The sequence below is a fragment of the Vicia villosa genome, linkage group LG6 (genome assembly GCF_029867415.1).
Source record: "Vicia villosa cultivar HV-30 ecotype Madison, WI linkage group LG6, Vvil1.0, whole genome shotgun sequence".
In the NCBI taxonomy this organism is placed as follows: domain Eukaryota; kingdom Viridiplantae; phylum Streptophyta; class Magnoliopsida; order Fabales; family Fabaceae; genus Vicia; species Vicia villosa.
In genome coordinates, this window is record NC_081185.1 from 81,018,089 (window position 1) to 81,030,628 (window position 12,540).

The following is a 12,540-nucleotide window of genomic DNA, read 5'->3' on the forward strand; positions in this document are numbered from 1 at the left end:
TTTGTATTCTTAATCATTCAAATACTGTAATATCATAATATTATAATTTTAATTGAATATGCATAAATTTTTATGTTCTAATTAGTATAATTGATAAGTAAGATGAAATTTTTTAATTTATAATTGTATTTTTAAGAAATCATTAATGAATTTAATAAGTGTTAATTGTATATTTTATTTTGTGAATTTTTTTTTGAATAACCAATTTTTTAAAAAAAATTTCAGAAATAACCAACTTTTCAAAAAAATTCCCCAAATGTCCATTTTTTGCTAAAAAATACACGTTGTCGCCAGGGGGGTGGCGACAACACTGGGCTTTAAGAGAACTCGCCAGGCCCACTGGCGCCTATGTGCATTTTTTAGGTGTTGTTGCCACCCCCCCTGGCGACAACACCCCCCCTTATTTTTTTTTCTTTTTTTTTTGTAATTTTTTTTCTTTAACATTAATTTCTCTTAATTTTTTTCAGTATTTTTTTTAATAACTACAATTTTGTAATAATTTTTTGTTATTTTTTTTTTAGTTTTTTTTTAACAACAATTTTTCAATAATTTTTTTATATTGTTTTTTTTATGTATCTTGTTAAAATTATTTTTGGAATATAAATGTTAATTAACTTATTTATAATTTAGTGTCTGAACATGGTTAATAATATATATTTTATTGGTCAATGAAGTAGTGGAAGTAGTTAATGAATTATAAGTAAAATAATTAATTAATAACTTATATTTTTGTGGTTAATATAGTTGTGAAGTTGGTTAGTAAAACAATGTTATATTTATATTATAAAATAAATTTTAAGATTAAATATTTTTTTAAAAAAATAATATTATTTTAAAAAATATTAAATACATTAAAGTATAAGTTGGACATTCGTTAAAATAATTATTTATTAAGATACAATAACGATACATTGACGATAGAAATACATTAAAATTAAAGACATTTCAAAAAACATTAACGATACAAATACATTATAATTAAAAACATTACAAAATACATTGAAGATACAAATAAAAATCTTATTGCGCGCCACGTGGACCATGGTACGATCCACATTGAGGTTGCCGAATGGGTCGTGTAGACGGGTCACGAGTTGGTAATGCCCCCTATTTCCGCGACGACGCCCCCCTCTATTTGGTTCGTCTTGTGCCATAGTCGACGGTCCTTGAATGAAACCTGGGTCTTCAATATCTTGACCTATAGAATTCCCTCCATAGGATAGGCGGGTGCCCGCGGCGCTGTCGAAGCTGTGTCTAGGCGGGTTAAAATTTCTCCTAGTGGGTGCGGCCTGGAAGTTTTGGAAGTTGGTGGTGGATCCGGTTTGGTTAAAATACAATGGTTGTGGCGGTGTGTTGAAGTCAAATTGTTGGCTGGGGTACTGTGATGTGTGTTGGTCGAATGTGGTGTATTGCGGGTATTCTTCTTCTATGCCCATGTCGGGGGTCATTGGTGGTGATCTTGAAGAGCCCCCCGCATGGAATTCCTGGAAATGTGATCTAGAAGAGCTCCCTGCATGGAATTCTTGATTTTGTGGTTGAGTTTGGGATGAAAAAAACGGGTGGAGTTGTTGGGAATGTTGTTGGTAAAAAGGTGTTTGTGGTTGCATTGGTTGTTGGTGGTAACTTTGTTGTTGTTGTTGTTGGTGTTGTTGTGGGTAATGTTGTTGTTGGTAATTTAGTGGTGGTTGTTGTTGTTGTTGGTAATTTGGTGGCGGTGGTTGTTGTTGTTGTTGGTGGTAATTTGGTGGTGGTTGTTGTTGTCCTCCAAAATATGGAGGTTGTGCTCGCGGGTCAGCTAAATAGAAAGGGGCAGACACAATCATTTCAGGATTTGTGACGGTCCTGTACCAGTTTACATACTCAACAGTTGGCTTCATTTCTCCCGGCGCCACAGGAAATTCTAGAACCGTTTTTGATCGACGAGCCCATATTTTACGCTGCTCTATGGCAAAGGACTTGTAATTTTGTACGTACCACTGTTCGCTAACCTTCGCAAGATGCCAACGTCCCAAACAGTCAGGCTCAGGTGGGTCAGGGATACCTTGATGCATGCCGAATTGGAGCTTCACACGGTCACTCGGGTGCATCTCCACAGTGGTGAACCGTATGATGGGTGATTTTGCTGTCCAAATAGCCGCCTCGTCAAGGTCGGGTACGTGGTCCAATTCCAAGTAAGGACGCCAAATAAACTGCAAAGCAAATAATATTAATTTCAGAATATAGAAGATAGTTATTTTTAAAAATATATTTAGAAAATGGACATTTTTAGAGGTATTACTTCTTGGGGTCCTAGTCGATCTAATAGCTGGCGGTAGAAAATGATTTTGGAATCAGGCGTTTTGGACCAATCCATTCCGAGTGCATTGAACCTAAACACATTAAAAGATATAAATCAATATAGTTACAAATAATAATAGAATAAAAAGCAATAATTAAAATAAGATCCAAAAGTTACCTTGAAGCGTAAGGGAAGGCGTAACTGTTTGGATTTGCAGGGGCCAATACCGGCATCCTCCACCATGCCCATGCTTGTAGCAAGAATGCACATCCACTAAATGTACAACTATCCTTTTTTGCACATTTGCATAAGGAACTATATAGGTATGCCAACACAGCCGAACCCCAACTATATGTCTTTATTGCATCAATGTCCCCAAGTAAACACAAGTACATAAAATTAACACTATTTCCCGTGCCTTCGGGAAATAGAAACCTACCAAACAACAACATAATATACATCCTAGTTTTCCGCAATATAGTTTCTTCGTCAGAAAACTGATCCAATTTAAGCCCAACATAAGCTTCCTGAAGGCCAGCAAGCTTTATACCTTGGCCCCTACCCCTTTGTTGCCCCTCACCCTCTATTAAATCCACACCCAACAATTCGACGCATAGGGCGTTTGGTTGTTGGACATTTCCATACACTGCCTTTCCATTTGTTTTGAGACCCAACAACATGTACACGTCCTCTAGAGTGATGGTACATTCACCCATTGGAAGGTGAAAAGTATGAGTCTCAGGCCTCCAACGCTCACACAATGCTAATATAAACTTCATATCAACTGAGGTATGTGTTAAGCTCATTACCTCACCAAATCCCGCACGTTTAACGTAGTCCACAATCAAAGGGTCAGGAGCATTCATCTTACCAGCACGGGTCCTAAATCTCGTGACATCCTATAAAAAAAACACCTCCCATAAGTATTTGAAATTAGTAAATTTAAGTAAAAAAAATTAAGTGTTTACTCAAACTTACATAAGTGGCAATGTTTGCAATGGTGCCTCGATGCTCTTGACCCATAGTTAGGAGAGACATGTTTGTTGATGATGAAACACAAAGTTGCTCTGATGATAAGTTGCTCTGATGAAAGTATAAGAGGTGATGAAGAAAATGAACAAGTTTGGGAACATATTTATAGCCAAAATGCATAGGTTACTACGAGATTCCCTGCAGTGTCTTGTCCCGTCAAGTCTGTGGTGGGGACGAGATTCCCTGCAGTGTCTTGTCCCGTCAAGTCTGTGGTGGGGACGAGATTCCCTGCAGTGTCTTGTCCCGTCAAGTCTGTGGTGGGGACGAGATTCCCTGCAGTGTCTTGTCCCGTCATGTCTGTGGTGGGGACGAGATTCCCTGCAGTGTCTTGTCCCGTCAAGTCTGTGGTGGGGACGAGAATTTTTTATTTAGATGTTGAGAATTTTATATTATAATAGATTTTAATTCATTATCATAATTTGTGACATGCATTATCATAATTTTTAATTCATTTAAAACATACAATTATAATAGATTTTGAGACTTTTATATTAAACTGGCGCAGATATATATTATGGAAAACATTAATTCATTCATTAATTAAAAAGGTACATTGACAATAACCAACACAGAAACCAAAACATCTAAGAAAATAACACATAACAACTTGTAGTACACGCTCGATCATTGCAACAAACACAACAACACTTAATCTAAACTACTCGAGTATCACTGCAAGAACAAGTGGATTTTGAACGCCTCGGTTAACCTCTCCACTGCGTGCTATCTGGCCTTATTCGAGATCTCATTTTTTTCGTGTGTGTACTGATGCACACAAGAAACCCTAATTTATAGAGGGACAATTAGGGTTTCATTTACAAGGGAAAAACATAAACAATAATTTTGAAGAATAAAAATTAGGGCCCCACATGGTCCCCATCTGTTTTCTGTCCCTAGCATGCGTCCGAAACGAGTTCCTGTACCCTAGCATGCGCCTGTAATGATTCCTGAAGCGATTCCTGATAGATTCCTGCAACGATTCCCCCTATCTTCATGCATGCAGCCCTATCTTTTGTGGCATGCATTAGTCATGTCAAAGTTACTATCTTGTGCAGAATTATTGCTTCATTTCTTGCATGCATTACCCTTGTGTAAGAGGTGGGGACGAGATTCTCTTGTGGCATGCATTAGTCATGTCAAAGTTACTATCTTGTGCAGAATTATTGCCTCATTTCTTGCATGCATTACCCTTGTGTAAGATTTCTTGCATGATATATAGGAACTACTTCACATACTATTTTTTACAACCATCACAACTTTCCCAAACATTTCTTCCTTTTGCAACACAACACAATTCTCACATTTCTTCTTTCACAAACACATATCAAAATTATGGCATCCACCTCGCAGTTCAAAGTTCGTGTTCATATGAATGGTGAGACATACCACTGCGACACAAACGGTTTTCTATTTAAAAACACAAACTCAACACGTTTTGCTCTAAATAGACAATCAGATTTCTCTTATCTAAAAAGGAAAATCGAATCCAAAATAAGAGAACCAGTGTCTCAGATATTTTACCGACAACCCCTTCTTCAACCTAACAACTCAGTCATGTTTTGTCAATCAGAGATAACAACTGACTTAGAGGTCCAAAACATGTTCCTCACCCATGAGTATTTTGGTTATGATTATCTGGAACTGTACGTAGTGGTTGAACAAAATGCTCCTTCGCAAAATATTCAGTCACAAGTTATTGATCCTGTTGTTGATGACGAACAACAACCCGAACATGTCATTGACGAAGAAACTGATATAGAAGATGTTGTTGATGAGTTGGTGAATCGTGAATCCGAAGATGAAGGTGACGAAGAAGTTCCAGTACCGGATCCAGTACCGGATACACATGCATATTCACCTCCGGCACATTTCACAACGCTTAATTTAGGAGAGGACGAGCCATCGTCCGATATGTTCTACAATCCATACATGAGGTCAAGTGAGGAGTTGAAAGAGGGTGACACGTTTCGTTCGAAGGATGATTGTCTGTTGGCTATAAAAAATTGGCACTTAGCAAATTGTGTTGATTTTAAAGCCGATCGATCAAATCCAGAGAGAGTCACTATTGCATGCAAAAACCCGGAATGTGGATACATGCTGAAGGCATCGTTCAGAAAGAAGTTTAACGCGTGGGTGATACGTTCGATATCTCAAGCCCACACCTGCGTCACCACTAACATGGCGCAAGATCATCGAAAACTCAGTCATGACATGATATGTCATACCATCATTCCTCTGGTCGAAACTGACCCATCCCTGAAGGTGAAGACAATTATTTCTCATTGCGTTTCTGTGTTCAAATACAGACCTTCGTACAGAAAGGCTTGGTTGGCGAAACAGAAAGCAATTGAAAGAGTCTACGGCAACTGGGAGGAATCGTACCAACAACTTCCTCGCTACCTGGCTGCACTGCAATTGTATTCACCTGGGACTGTTAGTATATTGGAGACACTGCCGGCACAGTCCCAGGACGGAACCCCTCTCGAAGGTAATGGAATCTTCCATAGACTATTCTGGGCGTTTCAACCATGCATCGTCGGTTTTGGTTTTTGCAAGCCGATTATTCAAATTGATGGAACGTGGCTGTATGGGAAATACAAGGGAACTTTGTTGATGGCGGTCGCGCAGGATGGAAATAGCAACATTTTTCCAATAGCATTTGCTTTGGTAGAAGGCGAAACAGCTGCTGCTTGGGGTTTCTTTCTGAAGAATCTCCGAGCTAGAGTCGCTCCACAACCTAATCTTTGTTTGATTTCTGACAGGCACGCTTCTATTGACAGCGCATACAACAATCCGGCAAATGGTTGGCACAACCCTCCGTCTAAGCATGTCTACTGTATTAGGCACATAGCACATAATTTTATGAGAGAGATCAAGGATAAATTTTTGAAGAACCACTTGGTGAACGCGGGGTATGCCTTAAACCAACCTGGATTTCAATACTACCGCCGAGAAATAGCGTTGACAAATCCAGATGCAGGGAGGTGGATTGACAGCATTGATAGAGCAAGATGGACTAGGTCATACGACGATGGGGCTAGGTGGGGCCACATGACTACAAATCTTGTGGAATCAATGAACGGGGTTTTCAAAGGCATACGAAACCTACCTGTAACTGCCATTGTTAGTGCTACGTATTTTCGGATGGCAACTTTGTTCGCCACACGAGGTAAGAGGTGGAATTCAGTGTTACAAACACAACAGGTATATAGCGATGTCTGCATGAAATATATACAACAGGAATCTGCCAAGGGTAACACTCATCGGGTGACCGAGTTCGACCGTCATGGCCACACCTTCAGTGTAAAGGAAACAATTGACCACAACCAGGGACTTCCACGACAACAGTATCGCGTCAATATCCCAGATCGTTGGTGCGACTGTGGCCAATTTCAAGCATATCGCATGCCTTGCTCCCATGTCCTTGCAGCATGTTCACATACTCACTTTGATGCATTATCTTTGGTATCAGAAATTTACAAGGTATCAACGTTGCTCAACGTATACGACAATTACTTTCCGGTGGTAGCAATGGAAGCATATTGGCCTGTGTACGAGGGGGAAACAGTTTGGCATAACGATTTAATGCGTCGGAATAAAAGCGGTCGACCAAACAGCAGGCGTATTAGAACCGAGATGGACGTAACTGAAAAAATGCAGAGGAAGTGTAGTATATGTCGTGAGGTAGGACATAATAGGACCAAATGTCCCAATCGTGGATCTAGTTCCACAACATAGTTATTAGTTTCGATGATGTTTGTAATTTACTTTTTCAATGAAATGAACTTTTTTTTTATAAATTTTATGGGTTACAACACAAAAAAAATTACTAAATAAAAAAAAGTTCATGGTACATATTGAAAGAAATTACCAAATATTACCATGGAGAAAATATTTGGAACCAATAAAATTTACAAAGATTTAAGAGAAAATAGTACCGAAAACATTAATATTGAAAGTAAAAAATTACCTAAAATATAATACCATGAAAAAAATTAAGAGGAAATAATGAAAAAAATTACATTAATATTGAAAAAAAATTAAGAGGAAATAATGAAAAAAATTACATTAATATTGAAAATTACATTAATATTGAAAAAAATAATTAAGAGGAAATAATGAAAAAAATTAAGTGGAAATAATGAAAAAAAATTAAGAGGAAATAATGAAAAAAATTACATTAATATTGAAAAAAATAATTATTTATAAAATCCATTTTGAATTAATAATTGAAAAGTATAACATAAAAAAAATTAGGAGGAAATTATGTTAAAGAAAATAAATTACAAAAAAAAAAAGAAAAAAAAAATAAAGGGGGGGTGTTGTCGCCAGGGGGGGTGGCGACAACACCTAAAAAATACACATGGGCGCCAGGCCCACTGGCGAGTTCTCTTAAAGCCCAGTGTTGTCGCCACCCCCCCTGGCGACAACGTGTATTTTTTAGCAAAAAATAGACATTTGGGGAATTATTTTGAAAAGTTGGTTATTTCTGACATTTTTTTTTAAAAATTGGTTATTAAAAAAAAAATCTCTTATTTTGTATCTATTATTAAGATTGTATCAGTTAAAACCGACAATTAAAAAAATTGTAATTGATATTAAATCATAATTAAAATTGATAATTATTGATTTTATTTTATTAATATAAACATATAAGGAAATATTGTAAAGAAATTAAAAACAAAGTCATGACAAAGAGAGGTGAGAATTAATTATATCACCTATATCATGTATCTTGAAATATAACTATCAAACCAAATTTGAGTATTTGAGTGTTTCATAAAAAAATTGTGTTTTCATAAGAAAATTGTGTATTTTCATATATCATAATTGTCTGGTGCTTTGTGTTGAAACAAATATTATATCAATTTTTAGTATAAATGTCATTTTCTCCATTGCTTTTTAAGTATCGTTTTAGAAGAATTTTTTGTTTCTATTTGAATGTTGTTTTTATAGTTTAATGTTATAATGTGTCAATTATACTGTTATTTTGTCAATTAGAAATATTAATGCATTATATTTTAAACACAAATTCAAGTTTTGGAACATAAAAAGACAATAGTAAATTAATAAGACATGATTTTAATAATTGTTACACATGTTAAATTAAGTATTTTATTCTCTTATAATATTTGATCCATATAACTGGAATAAGGAACAATAAATTAAGTATTTTATTCTTTTATAATATTTGATTCTTATAATTTATTTATTTATTATATATATAAAAGTATAGGTAATGCTAACCTGTTCCCTAAGGACACATGTTAAGAAATTAACATTTAGAAAGTTTGTCATGAATAAAATAAAAAATAAAATTAAATATATATTTGTAACTAATTCAATACACTTTTAGCATTACCCTAAAAGTATTAATAGTTCTTATTTAAATAATCTATATTATAATAATCTCTATTTAAAATATAATACGTTTTATGTTTTTGTGTCAAAATGAAACAAATAATATTTATATAAATAAATTATTAATGTAGTAATATATATATATATATATATATATATATATATATATATATATATATATATATATATATATATATATATATATATATATATATATATATATAAAAGTTAAAGTAGTTGGAAATTCCACGTATATCCTAATTGAGTTTAAGTTAAACTAATATAATAATTAAGGGGAAATTAGTCTATTTGTTAAATATTCAAATGTGGTTGATTTGGTATTAATGACTGCTGTCAATCTCTCATTATTTTCTTACTGATTTTTTATTTATTTTAATACACAAAAGCTCGAAAGACATAATATTGGATTTCAAATTTCAAATTTCAGCTTGAGAAATGAAAAACCACTTCCCAGTTTTCTAAAAAGTCAATTTCCAACTTTGTATTTGGGAAAATGAAAAGAATGCACCGTTTGAATGTGAAAACAGAAAACCGTAAACCATTCATTATTATATATATTATCTTTCTCCACAAACCACCATCTCACTACCCTTCCCAAGATTCATTGGATCTCTCTTCTCTACGATTTCATCGCCAAACCTAGATGTTGCTGCGCTTCTTGCAGTCTTGATTTACGAGGGCTTCGCCGTGCCAAAATTGGATTCACTGGTTCTGATAAAGATCTGAAAGGAATCTGAATTTTATTTCGCGTGAAGAAGTTTAGATTTGTTATTGTGGTGGTTCAATTTGTTCAATTTTTACCTTAGAATAGAGAAGAAAAAAAAGTTAGCTTTGACATACTGTACTGTTTGATTTGTTTTGAGTTTCAATAGCAACTTTTTTTTCTTCATATCAAAGTCCTTTTGATTATTTGTTTACCTGTTAATTGAAATAATAATTTTCAAATTTACAATGGCGGTGTATTATAAATCTAAGAGTGCAAAAGATTACGATTCAATTCCCATGGATGGTTGTATTATAAATTTAAGATTGCAAAAGATTACGATTCAATTCCCATGGATGGTCCTTTCGTCTCTGTTGGCACATTGAAACAAAATATTTTTGTATCCAAGCATTTAGGGAGGGGTACTGATTTCGACCTACTGGTCACCAACGCCCAGACCAACGAAGGTCTGTTCTTATTTTGATTTATCTATGTTTATCAGTTTTCTATTATCTTTATCTATACTAACACGGCGACACAAATGATAATTTGAAAAAGCAGTGGGTGCTACACCGGCTATTATCTTAATCAGGGTCAATAATCTTGATTCGGTTTAAGTGTTCTATTGTTGAAAAGCTGTTCTACGGTTCTTCTTAAGTGAAGATTACCGCCCTTTAGGTCTCCATTTTATTCCAAATAATATGGTGATGGATAATGTTGCAGTACTTTTTGTTCCTCTTAAAGTACAAGTTTTTCTACTCCCATCTAACATAACAAATGTATCACGTTTAAAATTAAGTTCGGATACACTTTTGCTTAGCCAAATTTGCTGTGAGATTTGTATTATGATAGTGCTTATAATAGGCTTTACATTGACTCTTCAAATTTCAGAGTATCTTGATGAAGAAATGTTGATTCCTAAAAATACTTCAGTGTTAATTAGACGGGTTCCAGGACGGACAGGATTACCAATTGTTACTGAACTACAATACTTTCTCAAATCTTTAGTCTCATTACTTCTATTTGATTTCTTACCATTGATCATGCATTCTATATGTAACTTTGTCAAAATGGGTTTTCATCAATTTATCATTCATGGTTTTCCTGTTCATATATAGTGGCATACTTAGAAATTGCATTTTTCATTTGCGAAATAAATCATGTTCTATGTTATTGAGTTGCAACTGTATTTTGCTATGTTGGAACTTGGAATGATGATAACTTGGAGGAAGAGTTGGAAAGATTTATTGACATTAAATGAGCAATAAATGAACACAATTAAAAGCTAATATGGAGATGAATTTGAAAAGGTTCATTTTAAGTCCCACATTGGAGGGAACACAAATATTAGTAGTGTATATATATTCCAACTTGAACAATTGTTGTTGGGCCCAAGGGCACCTACAATTTTATTAAGGAGTGAGGACACACCAATGTGCCAAGAAGACACACGCGCGCCGCCCGTCCGTCCGGCTCGGCTCGGTCCGGTCTACATGAATTAATTTTTTTGGAACCCGAATTAATAGAAATTAATTATCATTGAATAATTAATTAATTCGGTAAAAATTAAATACTATTAAATAAGAAATTAATTAATATTTAATATTAATTAATACGAATTGGTGACGTGTCCTTAGACCAAGTCTTAACCTAGATTTTGACTAGGTTTACTTGTCCTCCAAGTCTGCTGACCAAGTAAATAACGGCTATATTGACTGGGCCGGTTCAACTCTCCGCTATATTTTTGCCCACGTTTTGGTCCACTCGGTTGGATATTTTTGCCTATAAATACATTTGTTCCATTCACTTGTTCTGCACTCCAGAATTCAATTTCGAATTCTCTCCTCTCTCTTACTCTGCTTCATCTCAGATTATTCTTTTCTTTTTTCGACTGGAATAAATCCAGATACTAAGACTGGTTTTAACCATCAGAAGGTGTATCATTTAGAACGATTCATCACACGTGCAAGTGTGAATCGTATTGAAACGAGCTGTTTTATCCTGGAGGCGTCGTGGGTATTTACGAGCTGCTTTGCATAAATCTGGCAGTACCGCGAAACGTCTTAAAGAAAGCGTACCGATCCGCGACTCAGCCGATATTTTCCTCTGTGGCATTATTTTCTTAAACCGAAAAACAACAATTTTAAGACGATTTCTGTAACTGCCATGTCGACTGAGGAAACTATCGGTAATACTGCGGCCGCTTCTGTGAATGACAAACCATTCAAGTTTGAGGGATCCAATTTCAAACGTTGGCAATCTAAGATGAAGTTTTTCCTAACTCTGAAAAAGGTTGCCCACGTTCTGACTGAGGACATCCCAATTGTTCCTTCTGGATCAATCGAGATAACTAATGGTAAGTCAACTGCTGAATCTGACGGAACCTCCAAAAAGGACGCAGCTTCCAAAACGTCTGATGGAGACTCTGCTGCAAAAGAAAAAGCCGCAGCAGATGACTTACAGCTCCGAAAAGAAATTGCCCTATGGTAAGAAAATGATTACCTATGCAAACATCACATTCTGAACAGTCTTGCTGATGACCTATATGATTACTATAGTAATCACAAGACTGCTAAACAGGTTTGGGAAGCTCTCCAAAGGAAGTATGACACCGAAGAAGCTGGTGCAATGAAATATGCTATGAGCCGCTACTTGAATTACAAGATGGTGGATGAAAAGTCTGTGGAAGCTCAAAGCCACGAGCTTCAGAAAATTGCTCATGAAATCATTACTGAAGGTATGCCCCTCGATGAACAATTTCAAATTGCTGTAATAATTGACAAACTGCCCCCTGGTTGGAAAGATTTCAAAAATGTCCTTCGACACAAAACAAAAGAATTTTCAATCGAGAGTCTGATTACTCGCCTCCGAATTGAAGAGGAAGCTCGGAGACAAGATCAGAAAGATGAAGTCTTAGTTGTTTCGAACAACAAAAAGAGATTCGGTGCGGTTCTGAAGCCTACTGGCAAACCATTAAAGAATCAAAACCGCAATGCTGTGAACCGAATTAAGAATGGGAATCCCTCTAGGGCCCCATCTGCTTCATTTGCTAGGCAGCAACCACCACCACAGAGAAATGACGCTCCGGTTTTCACTTGCTACAATTGTGGAAAACCGGGTCATATGGCAAGGAAATGTAAGAGCA